Consider the following 10,345-nt stretch of genomic DNA (forward strand, 5'->3'; position numbering starts at 1 on the left):
CCCGTAATCAAATGCTACAGGAACAGTTTCTCTTCTAACCTTCTAATCATATTAAATTGACAAAAAGAAAATCTAGAGCTCAGATTTCTAGTATTTATTCTTTTGACTGTATGTCAATAACATTGTAAAAGGATTATAATTTATTAAGCTGAATACGTGTAGATCAATGATTCCCAACCAGGGGTATGTGTATCCCAGGGGGTACTTCTGCTGCTGCAAGGGGTTATGTGGAAAGGTTGTGGAGCAGCTCAACTAATTTGAATATTTTTTTTTAATTATGATTTGATTAAAAGAATACATCATATGTAACAACTGAACACTGCATGTTGCAGTTATGTCCTACAATGGCGCATTGGAAACTAGTTTGCAAGCAAGCACAGAAGTTTGAACAGGTAGTTAGCTAAATGAAATGAATAAATGGCAGAAATAAATAGCTACAAGTAATGACTAAATCGTTCTAATGAGTAGCTAAAAGTAGTGGAGAAACTGTTAAAATGTTTAACTGAAAGTATTGTATAATCGGCTGAAATGGTTAGCTAAAAGTAACGGATAAATGGTTGAAATATTCCGCTTTGCTCCAAGTAGATACATAGTAGTACGATTGCTGACCAACCCAACCTAACAGATTTTTATAAAAAGAATAGCGAAGAATAAACCATAATGTATTCATGGACCTCTCATTGAAATATAGATTAGGCAACACCAATTAAATATTGTTTGTTATTTTGTTTGTTTGATAGATGCCGTATCTCTTTAAACACTAAATACCACTAAAGTAGCCAAATTAACTTGGCCTATTTTACTCTGTAGATGAAAAATCAATAAAAGCATTATGGTTGATTACATAGCACTCATTATGTAAATTACAAAATCTATAAATCAAAATGACTCTTGGAGGCAAGATGCCCCTTTACATTGGCTTATTTTACCTTCAAGACTGACTAGGTTTCTGCACGAAGACACTGTACATACTGAAATCACACACAAACACCTCATGTTTATTTTCCAGTATATAGATACGTTCTTAATGGGCAGATCTTTCTCCAATTGCCACTAAAATGTAAATACCACTCTACACAATATGAATACCATCACTCACAAAAAGCCATAGAGTTAGGCTTTCAGTCTCGAGAAAGTAGTCCAAATCAAATCCGCCATAAGAGTAAAAGGAATGTGAACTGTAAAATTAATTAAATGCATTGTTAAGTATAGACACTATAAACACTAGAGGCTGGTAGGTGGCTGCATGACGTACTGATGCATTGGGAGCACTGGGAATAGATATTTTTCAGCAATATAGGCATAAACAGAACTGAGAAAAAGGTAGACCCAGATGTATGTTTATTTTTGGGCAAAGTGACTTGTTTGCTCTTTTGCATGGATATAAATCCGTGTTCAAGATTAGAATAGAATTTCGGAAGCACAATACATTCCAGGATAAGGATGCTTATTAAACAGGGTCTCAAGTGTGGATCGCAAACCCCCTTTGGTGCCCAATCCCTGCACAGAGTGAGCGATGTGTCCTTTAGATTGTCCCTAAAGGTTGTATACAGGTGTCCCACATGCACACTTTATCTGTATTAATGTTTCCTATTAACAGCTTCACCCCAATGGGTGTATTTGTTTTGATTATGTACATTGCAAGGGATTAATATTGAGAATAGGATTAAGCAGGCTTCAGAAACCCAATTAAAGAAGCCCTTCATCTTTGCTAGCGGGGGCCACATCTCTGTTTCACTGTGTGAGGGATCCCTCCTCCTGTTCGCTCATCACCTCCTGCCCTCTGTCTCTTCCACACCTCTCTCTACCTGCCCCGTCTTTGCATTTTAAATGTGCACACATCTTCTCTGCACCCGTTTACCTTTTCGTTTATCTCCCCAGCTTCACCCATTTGGTCCTGCCTTCACGTTTGTCCCTTTTTCCTCTGATCTTTTTCTCCCACTCCCTCACTCCCCCTTCCATATTTTGTGTCTCTTTGAGGTAGACGGCAAATGTGCCATTTGTCCCCAAATATACAACCCACACCATTAAACCACATCAGTGATTAATTCCTGAGCTCCAACTGCAATTACACTGGTAGAAGACTGCTGGAGAACATAGTGGTTCAGCAGAGGGGTGAGCCAACAACAACTGCCAATTTCAGTAAGGGTGGGTGCTCCTCTGTGGAGGGTGAATGGTCTGTGTCTGTGCATGTGTGTCTCATTGTGTGTGTGTGTGTGTGTGTGTGTGTGTGTGTGTGTGTGTGTGTGTGTGTGTGTGTAAATGTAATCCTAAATAATCTGGCAGTACAAGCCCAGGTAGCACAGAGGCTGTTGAAATGCCAGGGAGCTGTGAGTTAGTATTCCTGGCACAGTGCTAAAAGGCACTAATATCACCTTTTAGCACAATGTTCACTAACAAGGAAGGAAGGAAGGAAGGAAGGAAGGAAGGAAGGAAGGAAGGAAAGAAGGAAAGAAAAGAAAAAGAATTCACACGCAGCAAAGCCGAAAAGGGTTGTAGAGAGCAGGAGAAGATAGACAAGTGACGAGAAGTGGGAATGTTTAGGGAAGATTTGGTGTTGGCATGCGTTGTGTCTTTAGAGTTCAAAACAAATTAATGACATGAGTTCATACCTCGCCGTTCCTTTCACCCTCTGCTCCCCCTGATGTACAAAGACACTGGTCCAAGGAGAGAGACTTATCTGGTAGCAACAGCAGCACCCTGCATGTGTATGCATGTCTTTGTTTGCAAGTCTGTGTGTGTAGGTTTGTGTGTGTGTGTATGTTCATGTGTACTGTAAATGTGCGTGGCAAAGTACACGCATTGTAAGAGTTTTTGTGTGTGCGCGCCATTGTCTGCCAAGATTTCCCTTTTTTTTGTTTTCCAGCTTCTGCTCATGTAGCACTCAGGTGGTAACAGGTTTTGTTATTGTGGATTTCTGAAGGCTGTTTAAAGACTTTTGTGGTGTTAATATATAGATTTTTAACAGTAGTGACTCTAAAAGTACAACAATGATAGGAATTGGTAAAAAACACAGAAAGGACAAAGAAAACAAGGTTAGAGACGTACAGAACTTGACATGGTATATTTATACATATACTCTATAATAGTCATAATTCTAATAACATTTTGCCGTTAATGTGACAAATAAGTGTAATACCCAGTGTTAAAGGGGAAGTCTGTTTTTGTGTATTATTGTGTTTGCAAGGGGAAAAAAATGAAATACAATAAGGTAATAATAACAAAAGTAATACATATTTCTGAAAAAAATAAAACTAGGTGGTAACAATAATGGAGAAATGAGAAATTAATTAATAAATGAATGATGAAATGAGTTTCATATTTAGTCAGTTATTGTCAGTGTTGGGAAGGATACTTTCAAAATGTATTCCGTTACAGAATACATGCCCACAAATGTAATTTGTAACGTATTCCGTTACGTTACTCAATCTGAGTAACGTATTCTGAATACTTGGATTACTTTCACATTGAATTGCATTTTATAAGTGTAGGATTGCGCCCATCACATAAAGATTACTAAACAGGCCTATTCTGGTGTGTTCTTCTGTTCCAACTGGCTGAATGTGTACCTGAACAAGCAGATAGATTTGTGTATTTGTAGTCCCGAACTGCATACTACAAAAATCTAACCGCAGTCTAAGCTACCATGAGCTAATTTTAGCTATAGTTAGTTAACATGTCAAACGGGGCTAGTCAGTCTTTCAACGGCTCTGGGGCTAGTAAATAAGCACATAGGAGAATGTAAAGTCGCACGTCAACAAGATGCTTCTTCAGGTTGGAGGTGGAGTAATTTGGACGCTGAAAGGAGGTTGGTTGCTGGCAAGCAGAGGTTGCACTGCACAGTTATGTTTCGTTCTCCCTGTTCTTTCTTTAATGTGAAATGCGGTTTGAATTTCCAAGATAGAAACGCATTCCTGCCCTGGCTCTGTTGTGCCGGTTCCGGCTCCATCTCTACAGTGGGACAAAAAAGTATTTAGTCAGCCACCAATTGTGCAAGTTCTCCCACTTAAAAAGATGAGAGAGGCCTGCAATTTTCATCATAGGTACACTTCAACTATGAGAGACAAAATGAGAAAAGAAAATCCAGAAAATCACATTGTAGGATTTTTAATGAATTTCAATGATCAGTGATCACGCAAATAGTGATCGTTTTCATATTGGGGCTTCTGGGAAATGCATGTTGCGAGAGTGAATAAACTCATGAAAGAGAGAAGTATCATCATGTAATCCATGGATTTTAACAATGTAACTGTATTCTAAATACCAACTATTTAAATTGTAACTGTAACAATACAGTTACTCATAATTTGTATTCTGAATACGTAACGCCAGTACATGTATTCCGTTACTCCCCAACACTGGCTATTGTATATGGAGGGTCCTCGTCTTAAGAGCTGTTTATTCTGTTGTTGAGGGATGTGGAGGTTGGGGCACTGATGTCACCCGCAATAGGAGGAGGATGTTGCAGGGTGACAATATGTCCTTGTGTGTGTGTGTGTGTGTGTGTGTGTGTGTGTGTGTGTGTGTGTGTGCGTGTACAGTATATTGGTTTGTGTTAAACGAGTAGGTGAGTGATATTGATAGTGATAAATGGGGCCCAACATCTGTGAAATTAATCTAGTTATGTTTTAATGCCCTTTGGCTTTCTGTTGATGTACTCAGATATTAGAAGGTGCCACTGCGATGTTGAGGTTACATCTGTGCAAATGTGAGGTTGATGCCCATTAAAAAAGGTCTGAATAAATGTATATCTACATTTTGCAACCTAGGCGGAGCAGAGCGTGCTGTGTCTCTGTACAGAGCCAGAAAGCAGCACACTCTGCTACACTTTGTAATCCCACAGACTCTCCCTTCACTTTTTCCCAGCTGGGAAGCAAGACACGGGAACTTTTTGGGTGTTGACAAGCTGCGGTGTTAATTCATGGACAAACTGCACTAGACAACTCTGCTCCGATCACCAACACCTGCCTGCCCTGCTGCTCGAGGATTTAAAAATGTGCGGCCCAGATGGAACCAGTATAAACAAACACTCGCCTCAGTGTTGCATGAATGCTGTCGACATGCGAGTGTGACGCTAACGGTACGTTTGCAGTTGAGATGGCGGGTAATACTAACTAATGAATGGATTGTCATGACATTTTGTACAGGCACTCGTGGTCCCCAGAGGATGCAGTCTAATACTTTATGGATCCCCTGACTTTGACCTGCTGATGGCGCAAGAGGAGAAGTTTCAGTCAGTTATCCAGTTAAATATCTCAATATCTACTAGATGGATAGGCACAACAAACATTCATGGTTCCCAGATGGCATGTTCTATCGATCTTTGCTATCTTTTTGTGCCACAATGAGGTTGATATTTGTGGTGAGATGTCTTGAAAACTGTTAGTATAGCTGTCATTTTTTTTTTTTTTTTTACTTTGGCGATCACGTCATCTTGTGCCACCATCAGTTAAACTTTTAATTTAACCAATACCATATAAAACCCATGATTAAATATCTGCAAAACATTCCCCTCAACGTCAGCTGTACTTTGTGTTTGGTGCTAATTAGCAAATGCTAGCACGCTAACACTGAAATGGTGAACATGGTAAACATTCAGCTAAACATCAGCATGCTAGTATTGTCACTTTGAGCATGTTAGCATGCTGAACTTAGCATTTAGCTCAAGCTACAGCATCACTGAGCTATTAAAACGCATACCATATACATGTAGCAACAACCCCGGTTCAATTGAATTTGCTTCATTTGCTGTTTTCATTACACTGGCAGGCAGGGCTATCGACACCAGTTGTCCCGGGCCGCTCCTACTTTTACATAATCTGCTGGAATAATTTGTCAAAAATGCATATTTATGATAACTTTGTATTTGTGAGTCACATACAATCTTGCAATTGTTTTTTTATCGTCGATTTTCCTTGATATAGTGAACGAAAAACAATTTTCCTTTACCTCCTAATCCCAACAATGGTTTGGTCTTTCACGCTACTGTAAGATCAAAAGTGTAACATCTAGCCAGCCCCTCCCCTCCCGCCAGTAAACCTTCATCAGAAGGCTTCAAAAGTCAGGTGCTCAGAAAAGAAGGGAGAAACAAAAAGAGAAAGCGATAGCAGAGATGCAAAGTACTTTATGGTTAAGTATTTGATAAAATAGAGTGTGGAAGAGGAGAGCTGTTTTGCTGTGTGCAAATGGAGCAAACGTTGTGTGTGCGACATGTGCACAGTCGGGGGTGGGGGGCTTTGGCGATCATCTTGTGGGCACGAGCTTTAAGAACAGGAACACAAACTATCTTCTCACGATCACTACAAAGAAATGCTCTTTAGTAGTAAAATATTTCACACAAAAAGCTCTGAAAAAATTAATATGAGAATGAAATATTCAGAGTAGAGTTGGCCAATGTTGCATTTTAGTGTTTATATTTATGTATTTTTTAAATTGGGTGTGAATATTTTAGATGTCACTTGAGAATTGTATAACACTTACTTACTGTACACAAATGACTATGTTTGCTGTGTCAGTTGCCCCTCTGTTCTTTCCCGGTGTTGCCAGGGAGAACTGTGGCTGATCAGGAAATTGGGTTAAGTTGGTGTCTTTAAAAGGCCTTCGATCCTCAAACACAAAACAAAAAAAACACTCAAATGTAGCTTTATACAAAGAGCTGCTACCTAAAGAAATTAAATTGCAGAAATACAAGAAATATATACTTGTAATACAGTAACATAATATTTTCACGTTTAATGAGTTGTCCTCACTATCGCCACACAAATATCACTCGATCCCTTCGCCAGCCTAATAAACTCATCTACACTGGCACCAACTTTCCATAACAAAAGCATCATCAACATGTCTCATTAGCATCTCGCCTTGAGTAAAAAAAAAATAAAAGCACTTGAGCACTCCTGTGACCACACAAGTGGTTCCGATTCCATGATTGAATTCACAAATCCATTAAAACCCAAACTGTGAAGGTAAGTTTTGGGAGGAATACATTGATGTTGTTGCATGAATAGAGAGAATAGAGACTACTGGCAGGATAGTAAGTAGTAGATTTAGTCAAGTACCATCTGTGGTGGAGAGCTGCACTGATTAGCCCAAATAGTGTTCAAACGTGCTGTAGTCAAAATCAGCTTCCAGAAAAAAAAACCCACACAAGCACGTATCCCATCTCAGTGAGCCAGTGTGTATTTAAACAGAGTAAAGCACACCTACACACATCCAAACTGAGCGTCTGTGTTTGCAAGAGAAAAAAGACGGATAGGAAGTTTCTTTTTCTGCGAGTGTAAGCACACAAATGTGTGTGTCCGCTCAATCACCTCCCTGTGAGACATTGTGGGATTGTGCAGGTGACTGGGGTGAAGCGTTAATCAGGGCCTCTGGCAATGTGTCAGTAAATATATATATGTGTATGATAGAGGGAATATACAGTCAATACCCAAGGGAGTATGTATTTGCGTAGTTGCCCAAGGCATGTGTGATTAATATGTGCATATCATATTATACTGTACATACCGTTCTCTGAGATTGTGTCCACAAACACACACTTTGAGGCTCTGTTCTGAAAATTACACTGATCTTGTTAAGTTAAAAACAGTCTCCATCCAGAGGATTAGAAAGGCCTCATTTGCCTGCAGTTTTGTTTCCTCCAACGTTCTCAATTGACATTCAGAGAGGAGGGACTCAGCCCTAATTAGGTTGGCTCACACATTCCAAGATTCAACCAATCAATGGTCCGCTAATGGGCTGTCAGTCACACGACAAGGCTTGGGACAGGTCAGGGTCACTAGAGGAATGCCTTAATTTCTCAGCAGAATGGGACAAAATAGGCCAGATAGGAGTCCGGCCAATGGGGGCAATTATAGAAAATGATGAGGTCCAATAGTGGGACACGGCGTTTAATGAGCAGCAGGATGGTGGAGGGGGTTATACTGTGAGACTTTTAATCATTTAAACTTTCCCAAGGTGGAAGTTTGGGCTTGCCTGAAGCTCTTTTGCTGTGTTTCTTCCTCTTAATGCTCCCTCTTGGTCTTTGATTATCACATTGTGTTCAGATTAAGTCCTCTGACTCATTACGGGCTTGTGCTAATCATGAGCAAAATTGAAAAGACGCACATGTATCGACTGACATCTGCAGATTTTCTCTGTGTTTTATCTCAGTCGACCCAAGCACGTAACACCTGGCGCTGATGTAAAACAAAAGACGGAAAACGAACAGATGCTGTTTGTGCTAGGCCTGTTCTTGAACAGCTTGTTGAGGTTTGTGCTGTAATTTTTCCTAGAGGAAACAGATTATATGGGCCAGAAAAACGGATGGGAATGCAAAACTATAAACCATGGATACAATGGCTGTATAATCTTCTCAGAAAGCCTTTCTTGTCAGATTCTTGTCAAAGCAGAAACATATTTTACGTCATTAGTTAATATGACACAGATTGTTTGGGGCACAAGACTGACATCAAGGCTGTCGACATTTATTGTATTCCTCCTTACTTTACCACAAACTCGAGTTTATTGGCTACTCAAAATTCCCATGGTGACACCAGTCTTTGACAGTTTCACACCACTGCATAATGAAAATTTGCGCGCAGTTAGAATGAAATGTTTTATTTAATCATGACATTGCTGGTGGGGATTGAATGACAGCTACTGAATAATTTACTCACACATACAAATGCAACAATTACAAGACAAACAGCTGTGACAGAGATTTCACAAGTTTTATTCATATGATCAAAGAATGACATCCCTGTTGTGATTTTAAAGCTACCGCAAACATTATTTTGTATATTAAAGATAGATCAAATGACACACATCACCAACCAGAATTATCACCCAACTCTGCAGTTTCCCTCAGCTCTACGTTTTAGCCATTTTTTATCTTATTGTTCAAGCTGCAACTGTAATGATTCAAGCTCACTGCTTTCCTAGCAGGTAGCTGTATTCAATTAAAAAGCTCTCATAAATTGGCTGCACGCTACCTGCCCAGCACCAAACAACACAAGTCAGCGACTAGTTAAGCTGCCCACACATGATCAGAGGTGAAACCATGAGGTACGGCTCAGCATAGTGCAGGCAGAGGCAAAGCGCAGCACAGGTATGCGTCATCATTCCTTCTGGCTACCTTCTTTCATGGTTGTGCTTTGAAAGGGCTTAGTGGAGAATTTGCAGCTCAAGAGCCATTGGTGGAGAGCAAAACAGAGCTAAAATAACACTGAATATTCAGGTGGCCAGAAACAAGAGTCAAAATGAATGCTAATGTTGCAACTGTCTGTTGGCTTGGTAAATAGACAAAAGTTTGCTAATATGTTCGGCATAAGAATTTTATAAATTGTTGTCAAGCGGCAACCTCCGGTGCTGAAAAATCAAGCCAATGGGGAAGTACCAAAAACTGCAGTTCATCGAGTGGAGGCTGGCTCCAAAAGGGAGTCAATCCCTATTGACCCCCATGTTAAAATGCCAAACTCTACAGCAGAATTAAACATGTTTACAGCCTGGTACAACAAAACGAGTGTGGTCTCTATATCTAAGTTCACCCTTCATTACAATAATTTGACTTCACATGTTTAAATTATATTCAGGCTCAAAGTTCTGCATAATTAAGGGCGTTACGGGTTAAGTAAAAAGTGGGCAGCGGGCACCCGCCACCCCATATACAGTATAGAGATTTACTTTTCGACGCAGTGGGCCCGGGTTTGACTCTGACCTGTGGCCCTTTGCTGCATGTCATTCCCCCTCTATCTCCCCTTTCATGTCTTCAGCTATCCTGTCAATTAAAGGCCTAAAAATGCCCCAAATAAATCATCTTAAATAAATAAGTGGGCAGCCGTCAGAGCAGGCTAGACTGTAGGCTTCATTAGGATCGCCTCAGCTTCATCCACGCTCTACCTCTTTGCCCATTTTTGAATTAACAGATGTCAGGCACTGCCAAGATGGCGACAGCCCGAGTCACCAGGAGCCGCCGACTTAAAGCTTCATTTTAGCTGTTCAGAAACCTTTGGGTGACGTCACAGAGACTACATCCATATTTTATACAGTCTTTGGTCAACGTTCACTGCTTGATCCACTGTCTCAAAATGGCCAAAAAACCCCAATAAAAGACATGAAGAGTGCTTTAAAGATTAAAGCAGCTATTTAAGACAATAAATGATTTAAATTAGACTCTTTATCATTAAAATAAAGAACGTGCAAGAAAATGGTGTGCATTTTAAGTATGTCATTGGGCCAGATTGACAGAAAACTTATTTTACAGCACATAACTGGAAGATACTGCAGCTTAATTAAAGCCTTCAGTTTCATGAGATGGCAGAATAAAGCTTAAGGATCACTTCCAACATATTTATCCTCTTAAGTA

This window comes from Sander vitreus, chromosome 20, assembly GCF_031162955.1.
Source record: "Sander vitreus isolate 19-12246 chromosome 20, sanVit1, whole genome shotgun sequence".
In the NCBI taxonomy this organism is placed as follows: Eukaryota; Metazoa; Chordata; class Actinopteri; order Perciformes; family Percidae; genus Sander; species Sander vitreus.